Here is a 16,017-nt window from a genome sequence, read left to right as displayed (position 1 = left end):
CAAGTGACCCTGCTCTGTGGCATGGTGGAGTCGCATGCCACAGGGCATTTGTGTCCACGGGTGTGAGAGGAAACGAAGGTGAAGCAGACTGCCCAGAGATGAAGGGAAAGGAGGGGCTGCGGCTTGGTCGATTGTTGTCTTCAGTCTCTCAAAGGAGAGAGAGGAAGTGGCTCAGGAGGGAGAGGAGGGAGGTGAACCTGCAGGAGAAACAGACCGCGTGTTCGGAGGGGCTGGAAGGCAAGCACAGAACAGTGCCTTTCCATATGTAGATCTCTGTTCTGTCTGAGGCTGATGCTCACAGCATCTGATTTCACCATGCGAAGTCAAAATGTGCAAAACGTGCAGTTAATTTTTGTTTTTGAGATGGAGTTTCTCTCTTGTCGCCCAGGCTGGGGTGCAGTGGCAACATCTCAGCTCACTGCAACCTCCACCTCCCAGGTTCAAGCAATTCTCCTTCCTCAGCCTTCTGAGTAGCTGGGATTATAGATGCCTGCCACCACGCCCAGCTAATTTTTGTATTTTTAGTAGAGATGGGGTTTTACCATGTTGGCCAGGCTGGTCTCGAACTCCTGACCTCAAGTGACTAGCCCTCCTCAGCCTCCAAAGTGCTGGGATTACAGGCGTGAGCCACCGTGCTCGGCCATAGTTAAATTTAAAAAGAAAAATCAGCTGTACCCATCAAGCCCGGGAAGGCCACCCTCAGCACAGTTTACTAAAGGCTTTGTTTTGCCACAAAATGTGACAGCTGAGTGTTGTGGAAGGCAGGAAAGCTATTCTTATCTGGCTGCATGAAGAGCACATGGGGGTAGCAAGAAAGAAGGAGACTAAGTTTCCACATCCCCAGCAGGGTTGTGTGTGTGTGTGTGTGTGTGTGTGTGTGATGCTCAGCTCTCAGGGACCAGGGTAAGAGGCACAGCAGTGCAGCCATGTCCCAAGCAGAACATCCAGGGCCGACAAAGGCTTGGACTTCATGTCATGGAAGAGCAGTGTCAGCACTGGAGGAGTTTGGTTGAAAAGAAAGTATAAGTGGGAGAGGAGAAGCCGGGTACACTGGTCGGCTTCAAAGCTTGAAGGGAATGATTCATTTTGTGCAGAACTAGGATGCAATAGTAGACAGGGAGCTGGGCTCAAGGTGGGGGAGATCACGGGCAAGTCCCTGGGGGCAAGCCCCCACCAGAAATGTGTCAAGAGGGAGAGCATGGTGAGCACAACACCCCTCAGGAAGATGGCTTATGGGGATCAAAGGAACTGCCTCGAGGATCGATGTGGTTGAGAGAGAGAGACCCAAGGGGTATGTTTAATCCAGCCCGGTGTAGGTCTGTTTGCTGCAAGGCCTCCTTGGGAGTTGCAAGTTCGGGCTCAAGTGGGACCACTCCCTGCGTAGTTAGGCTGGCCTTGCTGCCTCATCCTCCTGCCCCTGCGTCCACGGCAGCCTCTAAGGCGCATCTGCTGGAAGGCTTTCTGCCGGGCTGGGGCACCCACAGCTTTGGCCTGGTTCTTAGCAGTAGCCAGGAGCAGATGTTGGCACACCTAGTACAAGACCGTTGCTTCAAGCGCTTGGCAGCTATTTGCCATGGGAGTGTCTCTCTGACATGGGCTCTTCACCATGTGTGGGATGTGACCAGCTGAGGGGAGCCTATCTGGGGCAGGCGCTTGGCACCAATGCCCTCTACCATTTTTTCCAAGTCTAGGAGGGCATGAGCTTTCCTGGCAGAGTTGGCATCTGTGGTAGGTGGCTTGCCGAGAGGAGTCGGCAAACTCTCTTAAGTTAAAAGTTGGTCGATGCTTTTGATCTTTTTTCCCTTTGTGGTTTCTTCTATTCCTTCAAAGTGAAGACAACTTTAAGTATGACTGGAAAAGACATGACTCTGTGGCTTCTAGTGGCGCTGGCGCCCGCGGCCGGTAAACGTGGCCTGCGTCTCCGCTTTGCTCCTCTCTCATCACCACACTCTTTCTGCTGTGACGTCCTGTAACCCTGGGAACTGCTGATGAAATCCGGGGCCTCATCGGGCTTCGAGGGTACCAGGAACAGAAACTCGCCTTGGCTGACTCTGCAAGGGGGAAGGGGCGGGCGGCCTTTGTGAACATGTGCAGAGCCAGGAAGGAGAAGGCCGTCCTAGGGCCTTGGGACCAGAAGAGCATGGGGTCTGCATGCCGCTTCTCCCGTGGCTCAGCTCTTCTCTGGGGGGCCGCTCTTCCCCTCCAGCAGTTTCCCTTCTTAGTCCCCAGTCCTAAGAGGGAGTCTGATGGCTCAGCCCCCATGGCTTTCTCTGCATGGGCCACTCAGGAGCTGCTTGTCTGTGTACGGATCGGCCGTCTCGGAGCAGGTGCCCCCGTCTACCACTCAGAGATGGGGACAGAGTCATGGGGGCAACGTGGCTCCTTAAGGCCTCCACTCAGCGAGGGCAGCAGGCAGGCAGCTTTCACAGAAGAAGGGTGGCTCTGCTGGACATATCTGCTCCTGACCCCGGCCCTGGGCCTGTGACCTCCTGAGTAGCCGACATAGTACAGGGAGCTGTGGGTATAGGTGGTCTGAAGAGGTTTCCCCTTTAAGGTGAATTAAAGGGGAATTCTCATAGGATTCTCATAGGTGGACTCACCTATGACAATCTACCTCCGAGAGTATATGACAGCAGATGTCTCCTGAGGACCAAGTGCACGCTAACGCCCAATTAGGCATACTCAGAGTCCTTCGAGAAGCTTCAGCAGTTATTGATCACCGCCTATTTTAACTCGAGTTCCTCTTTTCATGTTGAGGCAAAACCTCACAGTCTCTTCTGAGCTTAGCCACAGTTTCTAAATAACTCATTCCTGACACCTGAGTCTGTTCAGTGCCACCAGAACGTGAGGCTCCCAAAAATAAGAATCTGGCCTGACGCGTTCCAAGTGAAGCCCTGAAAGGCTTTTATAGTTTCTGAGTTTAGTAACTTGAGCCCTTTTCCTTGGGACTTCGGTTCTCTTGTCAACACCAAAGCTCTCCTCTTCAGTTTTGCAGACCCACTTCATGGCGTGGCCCCCATGTCACACCCACGCCAGTCTCGTATCAATCAGGGAAAGGAGCCACCTCACCTGGGGGACTCTCTTCTCTCACTCCATCTCTCACAGACTTAAAAAATATCCGAGATGGGAGGGCAGGATGCAAACTGTAGCTTCATCCAACCCCCCTGTTCTAAATATGAGTGTTGCTGAGAAGTGTGGAAGTTGGAGCTCACAGCTAGGCCTCCAGGCCTCCCTGGCTGAGCTTTCTTCCTTCCAGCCTAGAAGGTGTTTCTAAGCCTGGCTGGAGTCCCCTGGGGAAGGATGGGCCCAGGACTCTGCCCAGAGGGACAGGGAGGCAGGGCAATGTGGCCTCTCAGAGAGCTGGGCCTCTTGTCCTTCACACAGTTGTAGATAATATTTGATCTCAGGTGGCATCTGTCTCTTCTGGTAAATCAGCGAGGCACCCCTAGGATGAAAGCAGACTCCATCCCAGCTGGGATCGGGGTTCAAGTCCAATCTGGCCAACCACATGGCCTTGGGCAAGGACTGCCAGGAAACTGCTGGAAAGTACAGATCACACGCATACCTCCCAGCTCGAGGAAGCTGCAGGGAGGGAGGGTGGAGAGAGCAGGGAGCTGGAGGTGCTTTAGAGGATTCTAGGCAGTGCAGGGAGTGGCGGGGAAGGAGGGACAAATTTTGGAGTTCCATCTCCCATGGCTCTGCTCTTTGGTCTGTGGGCTTCGTGTCTTCAGGAACCTGAGTGGGGTCTGAAATTGCTCAACAGCTGCTGTGCCACTCAAACCCTGAGAACCTTCTGAACTGGAGCCTGCACTGCTTGTCCTGGTTGGGGGAGGGTTGGGCAGTGCTCTGAGCCCTGCATGAGGCCAGAGGAAGGCAGGATGGCTCAGCCCCGCAGGCCTGACTGTCCCACACCAAGAGAGCAGGTTTCTTGTAAAGCCCAGACTCCTTCCTTGACTTGGAAAGGGAAGTGACTCTCCCCTAAGAGAAGCGGTGCCCATCGAGCTGCTGACTGCAGGCTGAGCTGGGAGGCTGCTGCCGCCTTCGAAACAGCCCCTCCCTGGGAGAGTAAGGAAGAGTCTGAGGCTGTCATGGGCCAGCTCCAGGGTGGCCAGGGAGGCCTGGAGCAGCCTCAGACGTGTCGCATAAATGGCTGTCTCAAACCTAGGGCCCAGGTGAGCAAAAGGGACCCTTCACTCCATCCTACAACCTGTCGGCCCTTGAGTCCTTTCCGACATCCTTCCCACCAGAGGAATAGAGCAGAAAATGAAAACTACCCACGATCCCCTATCGCGTCAATGTTCTCTGTGAACTTCCTGTCTTTTCTTGAGGTTGAGATTGTATCTATGGTGTTGATTGAGTCAAGATGGGAGCACCCCGAGGTGTTTTTGTTTGTTTTGTTTTGTTTTGTTTTTGAGACGAGGTCTCACTCTGTAGCCCAGGCTGGAGTGCAGTGGCTCAGTCTCGGCTCACTACAACCTCTGCTACCAGGCTCAAGCGATTCTCACACCTCAGCCTCCTGAGTAGCTAGGGCTACAGGTGTGCACCACCATGTCCAGCTAAATTTTGTATTTTTCTGTAGAGACAAGGTTTCACCATGTTGCCCAGGCTGGTCTCGAACTCCTGAGCTCAAGTGATCCACCCGTCTCAGCCTCCCAAAGTGGCTGGATCACAGGCGTGGGCCACCACGCCTGGCCACACCCCCAGGTTTTAATGCAAGTTTAGATGAAGAGAGAGTTAGAAAATATCTATCTCATAGACCCCTTTCATTATTCTTTCCCAATTCGGAAGAAAAATTCAGCGGCCTGAGTCATTCCGGTGAGTTCTAAAGAAGAGACGCTCGTGACTCAAGTCCCTGGTCCCTGACGGTGGCTGTCACGTAGCTCTGGGTGGCATGGCTTTTGGAGAGGAAAAACAAAACAACTTTCTAAAAGCTGTTCCGTCACACGCGTCCGGGAGGTGAACGGCTGAGCATTGTTATTAAGCTCAGGAAGCGAGTGGCAGCTGTTACTGTTCTGAGTGGTCACCGAGTGAAGTAAAGATTCCGTCTGAGCCGCCGGGCAAAGGATGTGGCTCTAACACACTTCCTGAAGTTGCACAAGACACGCAGAAAAGGCTCAGGGCACAGAGGCCTCGCACGGCCAGGGCCCTGTGTGGGCTCCACAGCCACGCCGAGGACAGTGGGCCCCATGGGGGTCCATGCTGCAGGAGGGGTTCCTTTATGCCCTGACACTCACCTTCTAGAAGCCTGTGTTTTGAATTGGCTTTTCTGTCTACTGCAGAATATGGACAGATCTATTTTCCGAGCCTCTGAATATCTCAAAATGCCTTTAGCTGTCTACACATTCAAGAGGTAATTCGATAGATACAAAATTCTTGGAACCAACTGTTTGCTCAACATCCTATACGAGGTACAGCGCTGTCTTCAAGAATGTAGTGTTATGGGCTGGGCAGGGTGGCTCATGCCCGTAATCCCAGCACTTTGGGAGGCCGAGGCAGACAGATCACCTGAGGTCAGGAGTTCGGGACCAGCCTGGGGAACATGGTGAAACCCCGTCTCTACTAAATGTGCAAAAATTAGCCAGGCGTAGTGGTGCTCGCCTGTAATCCCAGCTATTCGGGAGGCTGAGGCAGGAGAATCGCTTGAACCTGAGAGGCAGAGGTTGCAGTGAGCTGAGATATCACCACTGCACTCCAGCCTGGGTGATAGAGCAAGACTCTGTCTCAAGGGAAAAAAAAGGAATATAGTGTTATGAATAGTTCTGAGCACAAAATCCAAGGCCAAAGTTGTGCAGGTTCCAGTAGAGGGACCCATTTTTTCTTTCTTTCTACTTTGAAGCCGGAGGGAATTCTTTTCCTGCTTTATCATTTTCCGTTCATGGATAGTACCTGGAATGTGTCCGGCTTGCTCACTTTGCGAACTCAGATCTTTCTTTGACTCAAAAGACTTTTCTTCAGTTAGGTCTCTGAGTAAATTTTTATTCCAGGTCTTCTGGCATCTTTCTCATAATCCCTCGAGATAGCCAAGCCTCCCTTCATTCTCTAGCCTCCTGGGGCACACATGCCCTTGTGACTGAGCAGCCCCTCCCTCCTATGTGGCTGCGAGATCCCTGATCCCGTCCCAAGTCCTTCAGAGAATTCTGGAAAGAGTATCCACGCCATTTGTGATCTCTACCTCCACATGACTATTTTCTCCACATCCCCACTGAGCCTTTGTCCTTGCTTCTCCATGTTCCAGAGCCTTCTGGGCCACCTTGCCCTATGTCGTGGGTCCGTTTCCTCTCCTTTTCACCCAAAGCAGAACTGACCTCAACTTGTACCATGTACTTGATAAGTTCAGACGGGGAATCGGATGCAAGTGGAACCAATGAGGTGTGCAGAGAAGGGCTTTGCAGGTTGCTAGTAAAGGTCTATTTGTCTTAAAAACAGACATAGGGATAAGATAGCCTCTTTCTTTTTTGAGACAGAGTTTTGCTCTTGTTGCCCAGGCTGGAGTGCAATGACGTGATCTCGGCTCACTACAACCTCTGCATCCTGGCTTCAAGTGATTCTCCTGCCTCAGCCTCCTGAGTAGCTGGCATTACAGGCACCCACCACCCCACCTGGCTAATTTTTTTTTTTTTGAGACAGAATCTCGCTCTGTCACCCAGGCTGGAGTGTAGTAGTGCATTCTTAGCTCACTGGAACCTCTGCCTCCCAAATTCAAGCAATTCTTCTGCCTTAGCCTCCCAAGTAGCTAGGATTACAGGTGTGTGCCACCATGCCCGGCTAATTTCTTACATTTTTAGTAGAGATAGGGTTTCACCATGCTGGTCAGGCTGGTCTCAAACTCCTATCCTCGTGATCCACCTGCCTCGGCCTCCCAAAGTGCTGGGATTACAGGTGAAAGCCACCACACCTGACGTAATTTTTGTATTTTTAGTAGAGACGGGGTTTCACCATGTTGGCCAGGCTGGTCTTGAACTCCTGACCTCAGGTGATCCGCCCACCTTGGCTTCCCAAAGCACTGGGATTACAGGCGTGAGCCACCATGCCCGGCCAAGATAGCCTCTTTCTTACCTTTGGAAGCTGCCATAGGATGAGATAGCTGGGTCTCTGCTGCTACCTTGTAACCATGAGGAGAGGTAGCTGGCAAGTGAGGCCAAAACACAAAAGGAGAAGGGAACCTGGGTCCTGGATGATGCCCTTGAATTTGTTGAACAGAATGAAGCAACCTGGGATCTGCCCTGCCTCTAGATTTTCTGTTTTGTGAGTTAATTCATTCCTATCTGCTCAAGTAGTTGAGTTAGGGTTTTCTAACAGCTAAAAGTGTCCTAACATACAAAGGTTTAAACTATCCTAGGGAAATTTCAAAGCAGAAAAGTGAAAATATCAAATTGAATATTGAGTTTCACTGCACCAAATGCCCATGAGCCATGGTCTGGCAACATGGTCCCTGGGTCTTCCCTCTCCTTAGCCTGTGCCATGTTTCTGGGAGCCGCTGTAGCTGGGTCCCAGACATTCCTAATGACTTGTGTTCCTGTCAGACATCCCTGGGCTCAGTATCTCTTTCTTCAGCCCTAACCAGAAAAAGCACAAAAATCAATCAGTATTTTAACAATCTCCGTGTGCTGGGGAGACATCTTGATTACTCGCTTATTGCAGAATGGTTTCACTTCTCATCTTGACTTTGCCCTTCAAGATCAGGTTCCGGGTCTAATTGTCTGTAACTGTCAGATTTGCAAGAGGCCACTTAGGGTTTACCAAGTAAAAGAAAGTCTTTCTGAGAGGCCTTGCTTGATTGTCCCAGAAAAATAGTTGCCCCACCCTTCACCTGCTGCTCTTTAACCCCTTACTCTCCTTTCTTTTCTTTGTGACACTTGTGACTATCCGATTTTATATTTTAAAATATATTTTTGTATTGATTTATTTATTGTCTATATTAGAACTATTCCTAGCATATAGTGAGTGCTCGATAAATATTTACTGAATGAATTAACTTTTCTGCCACCATTAAGAAGCTAGGAAGTGTTACAGGTTTCACTTAAAATTATGATTTATCACCAGGCGTTGTGGCTTATGGCTGTAATTCCAGCACTTTGGGAGGCCAAGGCAGGCGGATCATGAGGTCAGGAGTTCAAGACCAGCCTGACCAATATGATGAAACCCTGTCTGTACTAAAAATACAAAAATTAGCCGGGTTTGGTGGTGGTACACTTCTGTAATCCCAGCTACTCAGGAGGCTGAGGCAGGACAATCACTTGAACCTGGAAGGCAGATTGCAGTGAGCCGAGATCGCACCAGTGTATTCCTGCCTGGGCAACAGAGTGAGACTCTGTCTCAAAAAAAAAAAAAAAAAAAAATTATGATTTCTCTAGCCCTTGCTGCAGTTATCAATCTTAAATTTGGCCTCCACGGGACCCACCGTTATCTACTGACTTGCTTTTCATGTCTTGGTCAACTTCCTCTGCATTTGGGAAGGGTTCTCTTTTCTGGACTCAGTTCTGCTGTAGCTCCCTTCAAAGTGGATTCTCATTTCAGCATTGAATTGAGCTTCTCATTTTGTTGCAAGCCTGCCTTGCCTGGCTGGTCTCTGTGTCACTGGCCCTGTCGTTTGTTCATTTTTCTCCTCTTCTTGAGATTTTCACTCCTGATTCATGAAGGCCTTGCCTTTTGAAAACGCCCATGGAGGCTGCCGATGCTTCCGAGATGTCCCGATCAAGTTCCAGCAGCTGCATTTCCAGAGAAGGCTCTTCCTCGGGTCTTAAGGGTGATGTACTGTCCTAGTGCCCTTGGGGAAGCAGTTTATTCTCTCAGGCTCTGTTTGCTCCTCAGAAATAGTGGGAGGCCAGCAGTCCTTCTCTCCTGTGGAGGTTTTGAGGACTAAAGGAGATGGCTTATGTAAATACGCAGCTCATGTCTGACACATAACTCCATGGATGACTGTTTTAATATGGCGAGGACGCACAGAGGCCAGTCAACTCACTGACACCAATGCGGGGTCACTGAGCAGAGGCCTTGGCTTGTGACTGGTCAAGAACTGGGGATACCAGGTACTGGGGAGAGAGAAAGGGCTGAGACTTTGGGACACAAAAAACTTAGGAGTCCTGGGATTGGCAGCAAGGTTGTCCAGAGGGGCCTTGGAGAGGAGGATGAATGCACCTGGATCAGGACCCAGGAGTGAGGGCCGTGGAGGAAGGAGGCACCAAGTAGGACCCCTATACCCTGTGTCTGCCTTGGGACCCTCTGAGAACTGGGGTTGTCCTGTGCCTGCTCACTGGGCCCATGTCACCACTACTTTGAATAACTGAGGAAGACAGAGGTGGGGTGAGGGCAAGGGTGGGTGCCTGGGGTTCCACCAGATGACAATAAGAGAGAGCCTTAGGGCATGGTGGCACACGCCTGTAATCCCAGCACTTTGGGAGGTCGAGGCAGGCGGATGACGAGACCATCCTGGCTAACACAGTGAAACCCTGTCACTACTAAAGATACAAAAATTAGCCAGGCGTGGTGGTGTGTGCCTGTGGTCCAAGCTGCTTGGGAGGCTGAGGCAGGAGAATCGCTTGAAGCCAGGAGGCAGAGGTTGCAGTGAACCAAGATCACACCACTGCACTCCAGCCTGGGCAACAGAGTGAGACTGTCTCAAAAACAAACAAACAAAAAAAAGCAGGGAGCCTTGAGGACACAGGAGGAACCAGAGGGAGGGCCCCACAAGTCCCACCTGGGGCCTATCGTATTATCCCTTCCTGCCCTGGTTCCCCTTTACTGACCCCTGTCAGAAGCTAGGCGCTTCATCTGCCATCTTTAATCCTGGGAAAGGGTTTAGTACTACTGTTGCTATGATTACTATTCTCATTTTAAATTCAAGGAAACAAAGGCTCAGATGAGATAACACTGTTTGCTTGGTTCATAAAACTTGTGACAGGGCCGGGCTTGGTGGCTTATACCTGTAATCCCAGCACTTTGGGAGGCTGAGGTGGGCGGATCACCTGAGGTCGGGAGTTCAAGACCAGCATGACCAACATGGTGAAACCCTATCTCTACTAAAAGTACAAAATTAGCCAGGCGTGGTGGTGCACATCTGTAATTCCAGCTACTTGGGAGGCTGACGCGGGGGAATTGCTTGAACCAGGGAGGCAAAGGTTGCGGTGAGCTGAGATGGCACCATTGCACTCCAGCCTGGGCAATAAGAGTGAAACTCTGTCTCAAAAACAAACAAACAAACAAAAACTTGCGACAGAAGAGGGACGTCACTGGAGCAGTGCTGTGGCCCCAGAGCCAGGGCACTGCCAACGTCCTGGGTTTGGCTCTTAGCCTTGGAGGGGCCTAGCTGCCTGGGCCCTGGGCCGGAGGGTGAGCCTCACATGAAGGCTAGTGGCCTTTGCTTCTCCAACCACTGAAGGTTCCCCAGCTATGGAATCGGCTAAGGGCGTTGCAGTATTTGAGCCATTATCCTTCCTGAATGAGACCCAAGATGACTCTACTTTTAAGCCAAGTCCAGTTAGCATTACAGCCGTATTTCCTGACTATATTCCTGAAAGGTCAAAATGACAGCTTAGAGAGTCCCGACAGCTCATGCATTTATTCAGATCCCCAGATTTTTACATCTTGAAGTGGAAGGTCTCAGGAAACTTCTACAGTGAAAGGAGCTCCCCTCAAGTGGGAGGAAATGAATGGCCCAGCCATTGCCTCCAAAAAACCCTCTGAGAAGCCCACTCCCTCTTCTGTGCTTCCAAACAATCCCCTCCTCAGCTTCCACATCCTCACGTTGTGGGGTGGTAGGTAGCCGGGTGTCTGCCTCCCGCAGTGAGGTGTGGGGGGCCTTGAGAACAAGGGTGAGGATCTCGGTCACCCCAGTGTCTGCCCTTGGGCACAGGACAGAGGATGCATTGTTATCCCCTGAATGAAAGGCCCAGCTGGACCTGGCTTGGGAAGAAGACTTCTATAGCCGACTCTGTGCCCACAAACCTCTGAGGTTAACCTTAACCTGCCCCGTTCTTAGCGGTCTGTACTTCATTTTGAACAACTCCAGGAGAGAAAAATCCAAATTTCTCTCCCAAATATTGAATTAATCCACACACGAGCAGTTAGTGATTTTTATAAAGAGATTCGCCATGGAAGAGTAGTTCCTTCATTTCTACTCTTCCTGTCTGAGTCAAGACAGCCTGGCAGGCCGGTGGCCATCAGGGTGCCCACCCTGTCTCCCCGCCATATTTATGCCCCTCATGACTGGCAGGAAAAAGGGTCTGAAATCTTGAAATGGAGAAATGTGTTTTCCAAAAGCCAAACATCTCTCACAAACATTTGCTATGAAGACCCTAAAAAGAGTTCTCAGCACCTCACACAGACACAAGGACAGAATGCAAGATCATAGTCCCAGCCTTTAAAGAGACAAAACAGACATTACAACAAGCAGATTAAAAGTCACTCGGTCTGAACACTTCACTGGCCAAAAAAAGTCACTTGGGGCCTTGCGCGGTGCCTCACACCTGTAATCCCAGCACTTTGGGAGGCTGAGGCAAGTGCATCACCTGAGGTCAGGAGTTTGAGACCAGCCTGGCCAACATGTGAAACCCTGTCTCTACTAAAAATACAAAAATTAGCCAGGCGTGGTGGTGCACACCTGCAATCCCAGCTACCCAGGAGGCAGGAGAATCACTGGAACCCGGGAGGCAGAGGCTACAATGAGCCGAGATCGTGCCACTGCACTCCAGCCTGGGCAACAAGAGCAAAACTTTGCCTCAAAAAAAAAAAAAAGTAACTCCAAAGTCTGCAAGAAAGATACCACTGGCTGCTTGGGAAACCAGGCAATAGAACTGCTCTCTCCCCTGACGAAGGCTCCAGGGAGACACTTACTCCTGTAACACTAAATGCCTTCCAGCCCCAGGCTCTTGGCAGCTGTCCTGCCCTGTGCCTGGGACTCTGTCCCCCAGGTCACTACGTGGCTGGCTGCCCCACAGAATTCCTCCAAGGCCCTTTCCCAGGTTTCCCCATCTAATGTCATGCCCTGTCCCATGGCTGCTCCTTACTGTACTCCTGTTTTTTCTCCATGGCCCTTACCGCTGTTTGTGAGGGGGTTAGTCTCCTATTGCCACTATAACGAATTTCGGCAAACGGGGGGTTTAAAACAACACAAATACATTATCTTGCAGTTGTGGAGGCCAGAAATCCAAAAACTGTCACTGGGCTCACATCAAGGTCTTGGCAGAGCTGTGCTCCTTCCTGAGGCGTTGGGGGAATCCCTGCCTTTGCCTCTTCTGCTTTCTAGGGGTCACCTGCATTCCTCGGCTCGTGGCCCATTCCTCTGTCTTCAGAACCAACAATGGCCTGTCAGGTCCTTCTCATGATGCTGTTTCTAAGGCTCTCTCTGCCTCCCTCTTCCCCTTAGGAGGACGCTTGAAAGTAGATTGAAAACACCTGAATAATTCAGGCTCCTCTCCCAACCTCAAGGTCAGCACATGAGCAACCTCATCTCCCCCAGGCCGTGCTTAAATAACAGCCACAGGTTCCAAAGGTCAGGAGGGGTTGGAGGCAGAGGCTGTTATTCTTTCTACCACAGCAACTATCTTGATTATGTCTTGACTCACTCATGTATTATCTGTCTCCACCACAAGGATGAACCTTGTCTATCTTCTCTGCACTGTCTCTGTAGCACCAGAAGAATGCCTGGCACAGAGTAGATGCTCAGTGAGTATTTGCTACATGATTGAATGAAGGAGTATATTTGCAATACAAACAAAGTAGGAAAGGCCTAGGAGGGAAGGAGTGGAGACCTCCAAAGCCTTCCTGTTCTGAAATTATCTGATTCATTCTCAGATAACAAGATGAACGAAGCCTCCCAGGCTGTGGGTGTTCAGGGCCGATGTTTCATCATCAGCTCTGCGAGGCTGGCACAGCAGGCGTTGGGTCTGGGATGAGCAGGGCGGCCTGAGTATCTGGGAGCCGAGCTGCCAGGCTCATCAGGGAGCCGCCCCAGGCTCTGCCCCCCAGGCAGCTTCTCTGCAGGCTGCTCCCAGGGCTGGAGACTCCAGGCTTGTCTGCCAGCTGTCACTTCTGTCTTCCCCAGAGTACCTCAAGAGTTTTACGAAAAGAAGCAAGCTGGAAAGAAGAGAGTCTCGGGGATATGTAATGAAGGATAAAATATCCCTCATGGGCTCTGGGCAATGGGGAAAATGGAAGATTTGCTCGCGTTCCTGGCCCAGTGGAATCACGAAGGCTTTTGAAACCTGATGATTAGCGCAGGTTTTTGGCATCCGTGAGTCTGTGCAATGATGAATGCTCTCTATATGTGCGGTGTCAAAAGATGTGTGGTTACGTTCTCAAAGGGAGGAGTTTAAACAGAGCTGCATGCTAAATACAGGACCTTTGCTTGGGGTGAGAAGGAAAGGGGAAATGGAAATAGTGAGGGGGATGAGCTTCCTCCATGTGGCAGAGGGAAACAGCCATTTCAAAGGCGAACATTGAGTGGGAGGTGGAGGAGGCCTTGGACTCGCCAGCAGCATCCCTCTTCCCTCAACCTCCTGTCCCTTCTTTCATCTTGAGCCAGGCCAAGGTGCCCCAGGCCCATCACTGTCTGTGGCTCCCAGGTAGCCGGAGGCGCCTCCCACCCCCAGACCCCAGCACCCCACCCCCCAGCCATCTTCCTTCCTCAGCACCACCTGACACTTTGCATCTAACAGGGCTCAGTAGATTCCTGCTGGATGAAAAAGGCATGAGTGAAATTCTCTCTTGACATGAGATAAAAATGGTTACCCAAGAAGAAACAAAGAGAAATTAAAGAACGTTGTCTCGAGAGAAATGGAGCAACAAGCAGCCTTCAGTCTGAGGGCTTCGAGAAGTCAGGTTCCCCTTCACGTGGCTTGAGGGGCCACAGCATTCCTCTCCTGTCTAATCTTTTTATTCTTTTTCTGGATGGGAGAAGGATTACTGCAGATTCATATTGATAATTTCTGCTTTTTCTCTTAGGAAAGTAGTAAGTGAGGGTGAGGAAGTTCAAATCGAAAATATAAAACAGAAGTAAAATCCCCTGACATGGAAATAAGCCTTCCTTCTTGAGAAACTCAATGTAAATATGTTTCTCTAAAATGTAACTTTAGAGTCTGGAATATATTTGACATCTTAAAAATAGTCTTCAAGACTTTATGGTAAGGCCGGGTGAGGTGGCTCATGCTTGTAATTTTAGCACTTTGGGAGTCTGAGGCAGGCAGATCACTTGAAGTCAGGAGTTCGAGACCAGCCTGACCAGCATGGTAAAACTGTCTCTGTCTAATTCAAAAATTAGCTGGGTGTGGTGGCAGGTGCCTTTAATCTCAGCTACTTGGGAAGCTGAGGCACAAGAATCGCTTGAACTCGGGAACCCGAGGTTGTAGTGAGCTGATATTGCACCACTGCACTCCAGTCTGGGTGACAGAGTAAGACTCTTGTCTCAGAAAAGAAAAAGAAGACTTTATGTTAAGCACATCAAATGTTCAATGAGGCATTTGTTAGAGATTGACAGTCCTCAATTTTGGGGTGAAAAGATTTGTAAAAATTTGTCAATAACAATGTCGTGACATCCAGAGCTGGGCCCCACCACTGGCTCTCTCCTGTCACCTGGCCAGCGGTGGCTTCAGGCTGCACGCCCTTGGCAGAAGAACACGCTCTAAGTGCCTCCTGAGCGCCCTTCTCTGCCTCCTGGCCCGTTTGCCCTGTGCTTCTCCCTGGGGTCTGACAAACAGATGTTGCCCTGGTCCCCTCCCTGGTAGCGCCCAAAAGATTCTCTACAGCTGTGCTGGCCAGTGCTGCAGCCACAGGCCACATGGGGCCACAGAGCACTTAGAACATGGCTTCCCACCCCCCCAGAAATGTTCTATATCTCATGATAATTTTATCGCACATTGAAATCTTAACATTTGGACATATTAGGTTAAATAAAATATATTAATAAAATTGATTTTACTCAATCTTTAAAAACTTCTAGGCTGGGCGTGGTGGCTCATGCCTGTAATCCCAGCACTTTGGGAGGCCAAGGCAGGAGGATCACCTGAGGTTAGGAGTTTAAGACCAGCCTGGCCAAAATGGTGAAACCTTGTCTCTACTAAAATTGCAAAAATTAGCCCGGCCTGGTGGTGTGTGCCTGTAGTCCCAGCTACTCTGGAGGCCGAGGCAGGAGAATCACTTGAACTCAGGAGGCGGAGGTTGCAGTGAGCCAAGATGGCACCACTGCACTCCAGCCTGGGCAACAGAGCAAGACCCCATCTCAGAAAAAAAAAAAAAAAAGAAATGACACTAATGGCTTGGCAGGGTGGCACATGCCTGTAATCCCAGCATGTTAGGAGGCTAAGGCAGGAGGATCATTTGACCTCAGGAGTTCAAGACCAGCCTGGACAACATAGGAAGAACCCATCTCTACAAAAATTTTAAAAAACTTTTTTTTTTTTTAAATTAGCCAGTGGTGGTGGTACACATCTGTAGTCCTAGCTACTTGGGAGACTGAAACAGAAGAATCACTTGAACCCAGGAGGCTGAGGCTGCAGTGAGTCAGGATCATACCATTGCAATTCAGCCTGGGTGACAGAGCAAGATCCTGTCTCAAAAGAAATGACACTAAGCCTATTTTCATATGTGCATTGTATATTAATTTTTGGGATAAGTTATACTGTAAATATTTTATCCAGCCTGCATTTTTTTTTTCGAGACAGGGTCTCGCTCTGTCGCCTAGGCTGCAGTACAGTGGCATGATCTCTGCTCACTGCAACCTCTGACTCCTGGGTTCAAGTGATTCTCCTGCCTCAGCCTCCTGAGTAGCTGGGATTACAGGCATGCATCACCAGGCCCAGCTAATTTTTGTATTTTTAGTAGAGGCGGGGTTTCACCATGTTGGCCAGGCTGGTCTCGAACTCCTGACCTCAGGCGATCCTCCTGCCTCGGCCTCCCAAAGTGCTGGGATTACAGGCTTGAGCCACTGCACCTGGCCCCAGCCTGCAATTTTTTTAAACATTGTTTTTGGTGCATTTTGTCATGTGAAAGTTTAAAACTATTAGGTAGTCAAATGTTTTCATT

General features: G+C 50.2%; 1 protein-coding gene across 3 annotated transcripts in view; it reads left to right on the top strand.

Annotated features, from left to right (window-relative positions):
• Positions 1 to 16,017, top strand: part of INPP5D (inositol polyphosphate-5-phosphatase D) — a 147,517-nt gene that overhangs the window by 18,597 nt on the left and 112,903 nt on the right. The window lies entirely within an intron of this gene.

This window comes from Aotus nancymaae, unplaced genomic scaffold, assembly GCF_030222135.1.
Source record: "Aotus nancymaae isolate 86718 unplaced genomic scaffold, 86718_ANA_hifiasm-v0.15.2.pri h1tg000008l, whole genome shotgun sequence".
Lineage (NCBI taxonomy): Eukaryota > Metazoa > Chordata > Mammalia > Primates > Aotidae > Aotus > Aotus nancymaae.
Note: the sequence above shows the minus strand (reverse complement) of the source record. Positions and strands in the feature narration are given on the sequence as shown.